Genomic DNA, 14,542 nt, shown 5'->3' with positions numbered 1-14,542 from the left:
TTTAGGAAAGCAGATTTATAAGCCGATAGACAGTTATTTCTTTTCCTGAAACAACTGCAGTCTTAAATTGGGCTACTGACACCTCAGATGCTGACAGAGAGCAAACATTCTTCTTTAAAGCCATAGCTACTTCACATACACACTCTGGGAGGGCTACTGAGTGTGCTTGACTTAGAGTAAGAGCCATCTAGAGAACACAGACAGCGTTTTCATCAGTGAGTATCACAGGCAAGATGAAGACAACAAGCAACTCATTAGAGAAAAGCTTTTGTTATTAGCAGCAGCAAGAGGGATTTTAATGCCAGTGCCAGCAATGCACCAAGCTCATAAGTCCCCGATATACAACAACTAATGGCTGAAGGTGCATCATTAAGACCTATTCGAGCCTTCTGCTACCTTTCACAGAGGCCTAGAAAGCTGAGGTGGGATTTTCTTTGGTTTTTCTTTTTGGAAGATTCACAGTTGGTGACCCCAGCGCTTAGCTTTTTCAGTACAGCAACACTCCTGCCAATCAGCATCCCAGAGCTATAAACTGACTCCAATCTTTAATAAATCCCTGCAGATCTGTGCTAGCTGGTCTTCCAATCTGTACACTACAGGACTGGAAGAGGAAAATTCAGGTCACATCAGCACAGGTGTTTTTGGTGAAGACCTCCATTTTCTCAAGAAAAACAATTTTGTCATGTGAGCTACAGACCTTGGAAGTTCACCATTACTCAGAAGAAACTTTTTTTTTTAAACTAAGTAATTTTAGTTTCCCTATCAGAGCTAAATGCCTGTTCCAAGGCTCTTTTAAGAAATAAAAAGCTGAACTACACAAAATTTGTATTACAACAGGATAGCATCACAGTAGTAGAGATTAGGCTATTTGTGTATTATTCGCTGTCTGCAACAAAAACCTGTAAACACCTTCATGTATTTTAGGCTTGTGACATGATGTAACACAGCATGAAGGCTTCTAGCCAAAAGCAGCATCACTTGGTCTTACAAGTCATACGTTCACTAAGACCTAATGCATGCAAGCAGTCAAGATTTTCTACTAATCAAGAAGTCACACATTCCAAAGACTATTAAAATCATCTGACAGGTGCAAGATGAGCTACAAGTAGAACAAGCTAGCTGACAGGACTTCTTTTAAAGTTAAAATTTCTGCCAAAAAAATTAGATTTACTATCGCGAGCAATCTTCTTTAAGAATTCATATACACTAGATTAGACTATGTGGAAGTAAAAAACACAGTAAGCTGTACCATATTCTCAATGCTCATATTTTCTATCTTCCTTTACAATGTTTCTGCATAGTCGAGAAAATCAAATTTACTTCCAAAACTTTTTAGAAGATCTACATTAACATGTCAAACTGCAAACTCAGTTTTTACCAGCTGAGACTGAACTAAAATGAATATTATCCTTATCAATAGATCTCTCTTCATACAGATGTGTCAAATACTCAATAGAATTTTCTGCAGATGGTACTTTCTTCAGTCTGCACAGGTCAACAGTTACAAACGTCAGGTAGCATTTGCTTTTGAAGTAGTTTGAGGAAATAAGCAGATTCTTCTTGAAAACACCGATGGACACAAAGGGGGTTGGAATTTATTCTCGATTCTGCTATTAAGATAGAAGTTAGAAGAGAAGCAAACTAGCAACTCAGGTGTCAGTATTAAAGAATCACAAAATTCAAGGAGAAAGAAATCTTTGGCTAAAGGTCAGAAGAATTCACCGTCACCAAGCTGGTTACGCCTTTTTCATAGACAAAGACCTAAGCAGACAATGAACAATCAAGTGAATAAATCTTCTACAAGACAATCTTAAAACCTTCCTCATATGTTAGGAGAAATTGTTAAATCTTGCAAGCTAAGTCTCAAATGTTCCAAAATATCTAACCTCCATAAAGCTTCTGATTATTCTTTAGATATGTTTCAAAGCCAAAAGCTAGAGTGGAATAAAATTGCTCATTAATTCTTCAAACACTTTTAAAGACAACAGAAAATTACATAGGCAAATAGTCATCATTAAGGATGAATCACTAATGGGAAAGAATTTGAATTAAAGAAAAGCAGAGTCAGCTACTTAAAAAAAAAAGATTATAAAGGAGATTCCTGGAAACATAGGGTAAATTGCAGTGAATAGATGCAACCATTCTTATGGGAGTAACTGCAGAAACCTCTAATCCTGAAAACTTTATATTATAGATTAAAAATCTAGAAGCGAAACTTGACGAAATACAAAATACATTTGAAGAACTTTTTTTTTCTGCCTTCAATATATGTGGAAAATGTTAAAAAAAAGTACATGTTCTAGAAGAAAAGCTTTGAAAACAATACAGGTAAAGAAGAACTGATGTTGCATGCTGGGGCCTCGGGTGTTTATCCTAGAGAAGCTGGCTAAATTCTGCCTAGAGTAACACTAGAACTTGCTGACAAATCAAATACAGGCAGATATCAAGTTAAAAACTGCTGGATAGGATAATACATGTGACTAAACATGAAGACTTAAAGAATTAGGAAGTACAATTTGACAAAATAAGGATGACATTCATTTAACATTGGGTTAATTGGGTTATATTATCTCAAGTAAAATGAAGAATGGTGAAGAATTCAAAGGTTTTGTTAACAAGTTTTACTTCCCATCACTTTAACAGTGATGCTGCAGATAGTTTTAAAAAATAATATTAAAAATAGCACACACACTCCACCACACCTAGGGAAACAAAAATTGAACGAAAAGTAGCTCAGCAATTTTGCAGGGCTAAACATTTTTTGAAATAGAGGAAACATCAGATCTCCATCCAAAACACCTAGCACCCAAAGAAAAAAAAAAACGATCAGAATCAGAACATACGTTTGTTTCTCTTTCTCTAGATAGAAAAGCCTGATCAGATATGGAGAAAAAAATATATGCTCTTAAGCATATATTCACACATGAAGTCTGTTTTCACATCATAAAGCTGTCTGCTCAGCAGGTAACTTCTGTTGCTAACTGTTTTGTATTTAATTAACAGGCACAGTATTGCACTAAAGATAAGATTCTTCACATCTATCCTTCATTTTCCCTCTTACTTACATTCCCTTGCTTTAGATTTGTTTTTTTTTAATTCTGTCTTCCCAGAGATCTCTGACAACACAAGCTTGAGAAATATGATGCTTTCAGTTCTTTATTTTCATTGTCAACCCATGTGAATGTACACATGATGTAAAAAGAACAACCATGAGATTTTCTTCAAGGACCCATAAATTTGTCCATGTAAAGTCTATTTCTAAAGTAGGCAATGTTTGTATTTTGGGTTCTGCTTTGGATAGGTAAACAAGAAGAAAAGAACTGTCAGATAAAAAGCTAAATAGGCAGACTAATAAAGCAGGGTTCTGGAAATCCTTTAGAACTTGGGATCGTTTGCAAGACTGGACAAGGAAAGAAGAAAGTGAAAGGGAAAAACTGCTGTAACAGTTTGCAAACAGCCCAATATAGCAATGGCTCTTCTTCAGGACTAGAGTCCTGGATACTTTCTTTGTCCCCATGGCATCTTGGTCTTCAGCACTGGTACTGATATTTCCACAGGACCAGAGTTTAATTCTACAATTCAGGCTTCAGGTGAGCTACAGAGTTTTATATGCTGAAGCACCTGTGATGACTGACAATACAAGAGAATTCACAGAAGTATCAGTACTGTCTATTTTGAAATACTGCAAAGGCTAGTTTCACATTTTGGGACAATCTTACAACAACTCTTACTCTCCCTTTCCTTTTCACTGCATTTTCCCCCTTGATATTCAAGCAAGCAAACTATCCTTAACTCTCAGGCAGGCATTAGCTCTGACCAATTCTGTTCCATGCACGCAGATGCACTCTCCTTCCCCCACTGCTCTTACATCTACATCTCCTAGGTTGCTACCATACAAACAAAAATGAAGATAACAAGTGAAATAGAGACAGGATGAAAAAGTGACCTTCTGTTGCAACTGGAATCAAGACTATTTAACAAAAGGAGGAGGAAAGAGGAGAAGGAGAAGTTAAGACCCTACCTGTCCAAGAAACACACAGCTTCCCATATGATTCAAAAAACCTGAAGCACACAGTATTCACCTATCCACCAAATATGTCTTTCTCTAACTGTAGTTAGAGACAATTATAAATTACAGACCTAAAGCATAGAAATTGTAATTGACTATGGACATACACCTAGCTCACTGTAAGTTATCATCAGGCAGAGCTTCCATATTGCATCAAGTGGAGGGGAAATAACTCAGTTTGACCCACTCAGGTCATACGCGAGTCCTAATGCAAATAAATGAAACTGGTTTTGCATTAGCAGTCCCTACAAATATGACTATGTGAAAAAGCTAGATTGGTAGACAAACAAAACAAAAAGGCCAACTGAATAGTCATGAAAGACTGGCAGAAATTTGATGGCAAACAAAAAAAAAGACAATGTATGGCCAGCCAACAGAATACAATCACTTTTATTTGCAGAATACCAAGACTACACAGAAAAAAACCCAAAGACTAAAAAGGACAATAAACCCAGTCTATTAATTTCATTGTGAATAGCTTTGTCCTCTCTCCCCTGCCCCAAACCAGATATATTAGATAAACTTGTAAAAAAAAAATTTACAAACCAAGATTTCATTTGCCAGCATTTCCAGACAAACTAAACACTCACTACATTGAAGACTTTTATCAGACTCATCTCTAATACTACAGTAAATATTTTAAACCTCTTTATATTCACTAGAGTAGTACTTCCAAACAATTAAGAAAAAAAAAAAAATCAATCCACTAGTTAGACTTGGTTTGCTGAAACTCTTCCCAACTTTCAACTTCATAGAAAAATAAAAAAATTACATTCAGGTTCCCATTTGATTAAAAGAAGTAGAATGGGAATTATAAGTTGAGTTCCATAGGAAACAGCAACCCTGTTTTGTTAACAGCTTCAAAAATCTGTACTTTTTTTTTTTTTTTTTACACAAGAACAAACCTATCACTTTTTGAGCTCCTTTGAGAAAGAAAGAAAGTGCTAGAAAAACAAACAAACAAGAAAATCAATAAAACTGTAAACAATTTGTTTTCACTTAGATCATGGAAATTATTTAAACAAAGTCATTTTTCACAGGAAAATGCTACATTTTCAGCATTCTGTTGCTGGATTTTATTTCTTAATTCTCTAGAAGAAAAATGGCAGATTCACTCACATGTTAAATTTCAAGACTATACTCTTACAGCTAGTGATTCCAAAAAAGGTTTTCCATCTGGCTGAACTTGTAATTTTCATCCTAATATGGAAAAGGTTTGGCAAATTTAAGGAAAATAGCCATATCAAGATAGAGGTATTGCATCAGTAAGGAAAAAAGTAAATAAAATTTAGAATTTCTTATTTGTTGCACCGTGCAGCAGTCCAGAGAAATCTGAAGAATGTGATATATAATTTAAGGCAGAAAGATTATCTCTTGAAAGAGTTTACTTTTTTCCCCCCCAGTTACCTATAAGATTGATGCTAACAATTTTCTGCACAGTTGCATAGAGAAAACAATCAGTGTAACATTAGGTATGGCAGAGATGTATTAAATTTCACTGAATTACTTAAGTTTCTTCAAAAACTCAGGTGCTTATTACTTTGCCAATTTTTTCCAGAAGTTGTCAGGCACTTTGTAAAAATCAACTAATGTATTTAATTTGACACAGCATTTGAAGGTATAAAGCTGGTAACTACTTAAGCTTTTTTACAATTCAAAATTCATACCTGACTAGAAGCCAAGAGAGAAACAGGTCACCATAAAAAAGGTTAATGTGTCAGAAAACATTAAAAAGGGCAATATGATGGAACTGTTTTGCAAAGTCAGCTATACATTAATTGGAGACTGCAGCATTTGAGTAATACAATCATTTTTTTTAATTTGTTACATAAGATCCTTTTAAAGCTTCTTTTAAAATTCTGTGTTCCAATTCCTTTAAAATTAATCCTCAGTAACATTTCTGAAAGATTTTCAGCTTCTCTGAAGATACTAGAATCTTCACGAGAAGAGAGTAGACATGCCTGAGAAGCCATACCATATAGTTAGATCATGGTTAAAGATTCACCAACACACTACTGTGTAAGTAGTTGCTACTCCATCTTCTCTCATTCCAACAAGACGGCCTTCTGCTTTGCCAGCAAAAGTTTACACAGCAATGAAGAAACTCAATCAGGGAACTGATACAACTGAAAAATAACCAAGAACAACTGTGTTTTTTCAGCCACACCAGTCTCCCAGTGCAGACCCAGACCAAAGAATGAAGACCAATCAGGTATCCCCCCCAACAGCAGTTATTTCCACTCAAATTTGTTACCTCATTAAATGCACCATTAGATTCAACAACTACAGAAGGGGTGGCTGGGCTACAGCGAAAGAAATATCAGTGGATCTACAGCTTGAGAGGCCATAAGCAGTAAATCCAGAAACAAAAATTTGTTCCGCTTTTTTTTTTTTTACCCTAATTTTTTTGTTCTGAGTAGCCTCTACTATTTTTTAACAGTATTAGGTAGTAATTTTTGATATGTTTTTCTCTCTCCCCTAAACTGATGCTTGTTCAAGCTATACTTTTTAAGCACTGAATTTAAGAGTACATGCCAGATTAAGATCTTTTGGAGTTGACAGGAAAAGGATCCACTTAGACCTGAAACAGGCTGTTCCTTTTTTACCCCACTGAACCTGAACTTCACAGTTGGCACCAATGAATTCTTCTGAACTCAGTCTGTGAAAATTAACCCTATGAAAGGTGCTAACAGGTTTGCAGGAAAGAAAAAAATCAAGGCAAAAAATAAGCACAAAATGTCAATAACAAGGGTATCAAGTGGAGGACAACATTTAACACACTAAAAACAACTGCCAAAGGAAACAGACTTGTCCTACTACATCTTTGCCCATCCGTCCTGTTAAACTTAGGTTCTCCATCTTGTTTCAATCAAGCTTAAAAAAACAGTAGCAAGTGGGAGATGCACACAGACCGAAGGCTTGACAAGAACTGAGTTGTTAAACACCTCATTGAGCAGCCAGTGACTACACAGTGGTAGTTTAGTAAGTCATCTCTTGTCTGACAAGGATGCTTTAAGGGAACTGTGTTTACTGTAGAAACACAGAAAAACCAGGCTTTCTTAGTTCAGCTGGATGGAAAAGTGGTTGAATTCCAGCCCATTGGCCCAGATCACTCTTTTCAAGATGATATCATACCAAGACAGTAAAGGTAAGTTTAGTTCTCCTAAAAATGGGGTGCTTTACCCATTCGGATATTGTACTTTCTAATACCCAGAGACAACCACAGTAACCAATAAATTAGGCTTGTGCTAATATCTAAAGGGATTCTTATGGACACCTGTTTAATAGCTGCAGACAACTGAACTGGTCCACCAGGATCCTGAAGGAACAGAAATAGATGGAATATGCAATGACAAAGTAGTAGCATACATGCAGTCTCTAAGTACTCCTTCTGCTGTAAGGTACATCCAAAGCAGACAGACTTGACCAAAGCATCAAAAATTCCTGGATCACATTTTGTACTAACCTCCTCTGCAAGTTTACAGCCATCTGGATGGTCCACTAGCACCGGTGGCAAAATCCCAAAACATTGCTGTAGAGCGCCTGTGGTAGGAACCATAGAACAACAGATTGGCCTAGGCCATTCTGACATGAACGTAGAAGCACAAGAGGTTTTCCATCCACAAGATCTTAAGGCTGTCCTAGAAGAAGAACAGAAATTCAAATAAGTTCCCCACTCAATTGTGGCAGAGCTTGAGGTAGAAGAGGAGGAAAGTTTTCCAGCACTGAAGACTTCAAAACCCTGTGCAAGGGAGAAGGAGCCAAAAGACTGCTTCTAAAAGGAGGCAGTGAAATGAGCCTGTGAGGAAAACAACATATGCGGGGTAGAGTGGAGAGGTGGAACAAGTCATCAAAATTTTTTAGCCTTTCAGATGATATTATTTAAGTGGGAGGACTGCCTGTCCTCCCAAATAAGCAGTTATCTATTTTTGAGTTCCATATATATAGTCTCCCTCTATCCAATCACGAACACTTAGCACAACAAACTATGAATTGTTCTCAATAAGGCCAGAAAACAGCCTCCTCAATGGCACACATTCACATGAGCAGTTCCTCAGATGATCATTCTTTTGGACTAAGTTTTCCCATACTTATTCTAGTTTATAGATGTAGGGTTTTTTACATTCTTTCCTCTCTCACCCACAAGTTAAACATTAGCATTTATAATGACAGCTTTTGTAAAAAAACAAGGTGTTATTAAACTAACACAGACCTGATGATTAAGAAGCAATGTTTTTCCACTTCTAAAAAAAGTGACACCTGAAAAACAATGCCTGAGCCTTTCCAAGTGTTATCTATTAAAATTTTTAGCAATATTGAATGAATTCCTTCAAATCTCTTCCTTTACCCAGTTAATACAGCAACATCTGAAGGAAATTCTAAGCAGCTGAAAAGCAAACAAAAAATCTTAACAAGAAAGTAAATTTTTTTTCAATTTTTAATACAATAGTAACGTGCCTACACTTTAAGTAATATTTGCCATATATTATGAGGTTATGTGTTGTATTTGCCATATTATGTATGAGCCTACTAAGTTATACAAGTTTATTGCTCTACCTGTTTAAACTGTTAGCTTTATGTATTTCCTGTCCAGATGAAAAATTATGTACAAAGGAGAAAAAAAATAAGATGCTGACACTACGATAACATGACAGTATGGAGGAAATACATGGTAAGGAAAGATAAGATTGACAGTGATAGAAAAGATGCTTGTCAATTGCTTATTCTGAAACAAATTATTACCCCAGTACTGGGGCAGGTGAAGTATAATACTTGGACATTTCCCATTTTTTTGCATATCAAAGTAGAAAGGGAAAATGTCTCAACTCATAATTTTGTTCTCCATTTGAGGATACATTACCAAAATACTGATAAAGCACACTGATAGAATAGGAATAGTAAGCAGTTTTATATCCACAAAAGTGCCTTACAGTCTGAATTTTAAAAGAATTGGCTAAGGATCTCCCAGAAATAATACCAATTTTCACCAAATCTGAAAAAAACAGGGAAGTTTCAAAGGGCCAGAAAAATATGGATTCACAAGATGATCCAAGACATACCCAGCAGGACACCTAACATAAATCACATGATTGTTACCTTTTGAAAGTGTTATATATTAGGAGATAATGACATAAATCTGAAAAGACCTAACTGCCTTTATCAAAGCAAATTAGTCACAGCCTTCAAGAAGGTTAAACACAGACTTCTATGATATATCTGACTAGGCTCTACACATTGCACTGTAACATGCAATACACACACACACACAAAAACCCAGTGTTGTTTATGTTAAATCAGCTTTTTTTCAGTATAACTTTCCTTCAGTATAACTCAAGTGCCTTACAGAGGTGGAGAACATGATCCATTTTTATAGATGAGGAAACTAGTCCTTTACTGGCTAAGTGCCTGGCAAATCTGGGAGCAAGTTTTCTTCTATCTGCTCAAGAGTTTTAACTGAAGTATCTATCTATCTATACATCTATCTGGTTAGATGAAGATCCATCTTTTAGTGATTTTGCTAATTTATATATTTCTCCATAGGATCCTAAGACGACAGGCTCTTTGTTCAGCGCTGTCCAGACACTGGACAGAAATAGCTCTTATAAAACACACAAACAAAAAGCAAACAATGAGAGCAGGACACAGAATGGTCCATGTTGCCATTAGTAAGCAAGGCACATCTACTAAGGGCAGATGTTCGTTTTCTCGTAGCAAACTTCCACACGCTTAAAAGCTTATCATTTCCCTTGATCTTTTCTTTGGGTTACAAAAATGCCAATTCAATCATTCTTTCTGCTCACCATCTTTTCTGAATCACTAGTCATTACGATTACCCTCCTGAGGCAAATTAACTGTGCCTACATCTTTCTTGAAGTGCAACGGCCAAAACTGATACAGTACTTTAACCTTACAATACAGAACAGAGCAGAAGATTCAACTCTACATGTCCTCCAGATTATACCACCGTTTATTCATGCCAATACATACACACACCTCTTCTTTCTGAACAACGCTGCATTATTAACTCTCATTTTATAATCCATGGCTTGTCCTAGATCATGGTGGGGAATGGGGTGGCAGGAACAACTTAAACAGTTGTTCTCCATCTTTCGCTTTTACCTTATTTTGACCTAAATAAAAGCATTTCACTTATTCTTCTAAATCACATCCTATTCTTTCAGGCCATCTTTCCAACGTTCAAGATTCTTCTCAATTGCCATCCCAGCTTCACGTACCTGCATTTATTTCCAAACACCTCTTGTCTTCAGGTTTCATAACCATATGGTATTTGGACCTGATGACCTTACAGGTCTTTTCCAACCGTAGTGATTCTGTGATTCCATTACCCAGTTCATGAACAAGAACAATAAGCTGAAACAACTACACAAAATCCCATACAATATGTTTTCCCTTGCTGAAAGTGAACTGATGAAAAATTAAACTCTGGCTACTGTTAACCTAATGATTTTACACATATCCTAAAATAGCATTTTTTATCTAGGCCATGTTTCCTTAGCTTGCTCTGTAACAGTATCACATGTGGCTTTCTCCAGCCCACAAGCTTCCTGTTGTAGAGGAAGTTAGATTGGCTTGATTATGCGTTTCTGATCTTCAGAATAAGGCTTCCAAATTTGCTTCCCTACACTGCTTGTTCAAAGAGAGGAGGACTATCTTACCTGTAACTACATCTGTTCCATATGCTTCTACTCTAGCTGGATTTTCTATTATATCCTGTCAAGAACACAAATTAAGGCACAGTATGCACACAGAAGTGGCTGGTGATTTTCTCATGGTTCTGACTCAGAACAAAAGCCAGTTTAGCCAGAAACAGGCAAAAGAAACCAAGGTGAAGAAAATGCACTGTGCCTTTTCATTTTCTTGATGTAAATCCTAAGTAACCCAGAAAAAAGTAAAAACCTACACTGCTGATACGGACAGGCAAGTGTGTTAGAAGACCTGGACACCAATAACAGAATATGTAGGTGAACAAAAACAAGACAGCATCTGCTGCAATAGCAGTTATGAGTACTTAGATTAAGGCTACCAGTAGGCATTAGCTTTCAATGCTCCACACCATGTTACACTGCTACACAGTTTAAACTGAAGACCACTTCTGCTTTAAACTGCACATACAAATAGCCTACAGACTTCAAATGAAATCCTTGGAGCTGGGATTTTGGAATCCAAGCAGCTTCTGTTAATATCAAGTTCTCACATCAACTCCAAGTATTTCACAGGATGAAAGTTAGATGAGGATGATTCTAGGCAGAGATCTCCCTCGCCAATAATTTTTACTGTCCTGTTTTATACTCCATTACCACCAGCTACATGTTCTGTCATCACATGCACCAGACCCTCTGCGCACTGGGTGCCTTAGCTTTTGTAAGTGGCACCTAATAACAAAAAAGGTTTTTTTGAAAACTGACTTTTCAGAGGAATCCAATACTCTGAGCTTTTATTTAAACCTAAACATATTTTAGCCAGACACTCTGATATGCTGACCAGATTCACAGCCACAATGTTTGTAGAGTGCAAAATATAATTGTCTGGTGTTCAATAAGAGTCTATACTGAACAGCCTCAATATTTGCATTCCCATTATTCAGAAAACTTCCTCTGACACATCTAATGTTAATAACAGCAACAACCATGCAGAGCTACTTATGCACAATAAAACATCTATTCCTAATTGTCACTCTTTATCCCACTTACCACTTTCACCTCTTCCTAAATATAATATGGAGTGACGGTATGATTTTTTAGTCATGCATTATCTTCCCAGTCTATACAGTCAATTTCTGTTTATTCAGTGACATGTCGCCCCACACACACAAAAATCATACAGCTGCCATAAAGTATGTAGCCAAGTCCATTTGGTCAGCTTATTTTTCTACCAGCTCAGTCCAGTAGTATGACCCTGCATATGGTCAGAAACATCAGAGCAAGGATATGAACAGGAAATCATGAAAAGGAGAGAAAATTATTAGCCTGCCATGAAACTCCACAGAAAACAGATTTACAACACTGAGAAAACCACATCTTCTACCTGTTGGTCTTGAAGTGACTAACAATACATAAAAAAACCAGAGCATACAACAAAACCACCACGGTTTTATTCCATAATTCTCCATGGCTTTATCCTGCACAGAAAGAAAGCAAGGGAAAAGGGAAATCATAATTTGAATAAATCTTTCTTAATGGAGACAATCCAAAGACTTTTTCCTGCATGCAATTTGTCAGGAAAAAGAGATTCATAGGCATCATTTATAATACAATCAGCAAAACCATAAACATAGGTATGTGTTTAACAGGTGTAAAGTACACACTGCTACCACACTATCGCCCCAAAACTTACAAAAAATTGTCAAGGTAACAGTTATTTTGATCAGGCTGACATCTAAAGTGTATGCCCTTACTTTTCTTGGCCTTCAACAATAGGTTGTTCATCAACCAAGCAACAATTCCGGCAAGTACAGCCATGCAAACAATGCAGCAGCACCTTCCTCTCACAGGCTTCCTGCCTTCTTCTGGGGACACTGACTCAAAGCAACACAAGCCAACACTAGCAGTGTATGAAAGGGACCAAGAGTGATTGAACCCACAGGGGTTTTTTCAAGTAAATATTGTTTTTAGAAGTCAACTGTAAAATGCGCCCCCCCCGCCCCCAAATCAAGACTACAGCAAAGCTCATTTTCACTTTGCTTAAGAGTACTACACTGCTGGAAAGCACAAGAAAAAAATAAAAATACAAGACAATCTACTGGTCTCAACAGTAAAGTGTCTACTATCATATTCAGCATCATTACTAAATCTCTTTGGGCTGTAAGAAATACCTTTTTCGTAATTCAAATAGTACCTACACAGAATTGCACAACTTGAAAAAGGAAAAAGCTATCATTCATAACCTCACAACTGCTCTCCAGAAAGACAAAAACCAAATTATTTGCAAATCAGGAGCAGTGCTACAGGTCTGTCAAGATGATGGAAGTTTTTCTTAACTATTGCGGTTCAAAAACATTAGTAAGGCAATCAGAAAAAACAGTTTATTTTGATAGCATTAAAGTACATCAGCCTTAAGTATGAGCATGGAGCATCAATGGTCCGGGCATGCTTGATTTCAGTGGGACTATCAACAAAGAGTTGTGTGTTGACTGCTGCGAGCTGGCAGACACCCTCTGCACCTTCTCCTCAGCCACCAGGACACACTACCCTCATTGTTTCACAAGTATGCAAAGCAACCAGCACGAATTCATATCGAGGATGTGAGCCACAGTGCAAAATACATTAGACACCTCTCAGCTCCTTCAGTTGACAAAGCATTCACTAGGAATGCTAGGAAGGAACCCAGAAGTCAAGAAAATAAGATTTAGTGTCAACTCCAGATTTTCTGTTTTGTTTTTTTATAGAGAGTGGGTAATTTAGTTTTTCAGTAATATTTCTATTGTAATGGGCTATTGAAAACTTAAAGACTGAGCTGTACTTCCCTCTCAAAATCTCCACCTTCCTATCCTATTCCACAATACTTTCAAACTCCAGTCTTGCCTTCTCTCCCCCTACTTGCAAGAGCTCAGGTGGGACCAGCAGTAGATGCACACCCCTGACATTACAGACCACACATTTCCTGTATACAAAGCACTGACTTTGGACCTCACTGACAACTCTTCACCACCAGTCACATGATGCTCAGGAGACATCAGATAATTATCGCGTACTGTAACAGCTCATGTAATCATCTTCCTCGAAAAATGCAAGTATGGCAACAGCCTTAAACCAAGCAGCAGCAACTAGGCAGAATCATCAAGCCCCTCCAGTATGCAAACTGGCATTAACCCCAGCTACCTATACAGGTGTGTGAATGTACATGTGTACATGTGTGTACATGTGCATAGGTATGTACACAAAGTGGATTTCTTCATTTAGTTGTTACAAATGAGACTCTACTTCCACTTTCAGAGTACTGTTCATTGCCAGAAAAAGTGTATGTGACATAAACACTGGCAAACAAACATAGGATCACTTCAACTGAGAAAGACGAGGCTTTCTGTTTAACCTTTTCTAGTCTTTCCTGACTCATTAGGAAAGAGGAAAAGTTCCCAGACCTACTGAGGAAAAAAGCCCTATTTAATTATGATTACAAAATAATTAAATACATAACTACATTAAAATCAATCACAGCTGTTCAGTAAAATTGCATGCCCTATGATGGTCAACGCTTTCTTCAACAACGAGCAGAGAGCTTCAGGAAAGCTGCCTGCTATATTCTCAGGTATAATACTCAACAGAATGATCTGTCACCTCTCGTTTTCTGATCTGATGCAAAAAACCCAAACAGGAAAGCTTACAGGGGGACCGTGTGGGAGAACAAAGTTTAGAAAAAAAAGAAGCACCCAAGTTATTGTTATACCCATTTCTCCACTTCCACTGAAAATTAATGAACTACAGAGAGTGAGATAACTACAAATATTTCCCATTA

General features: G+C 37.0%; 1 protein-coding gene across 1 annotated transcript in view; it reads right to left on the bottom strand.

The window, feature by feature from the left end:
• Positions 1–7,697, bottom strand: part of GALNT1 (polypeptide N-acetylgalactosaminyltransferase 1) — a 71,002-nt gene extending 63,305 nt beyond the window's left edge. The window contains exon 1 of the mRNA XM_059835965.1: positions 7,536–7,697. The gene's annotated coding sequence lies outside the window, so the exon portion shown is untranslated. The remainder of the gene's footprint in view (positions 1–7,535) is intronic.
• Positions 7,698–14,542: the final 6,845 nt, after the last annotated feature.

Source organism: Gavia stellata, chromosome 3 (assembly GCF_030936135.1).
Source record: "Gavia stellata isolate bGavSte3 chromosome 3, bGavSte3.hap2, whole genome shotgun sequence".
NCBI lineage: Eukaryota > Metazoa > Chordata > Aves > Gaviiformes > Gaviidae > Gavia > Gavia stellata.
Note: the sequence above shows the minus strand (reverse complement) of the source record. Positions and strands in the feature narration are given on the sequence as shown.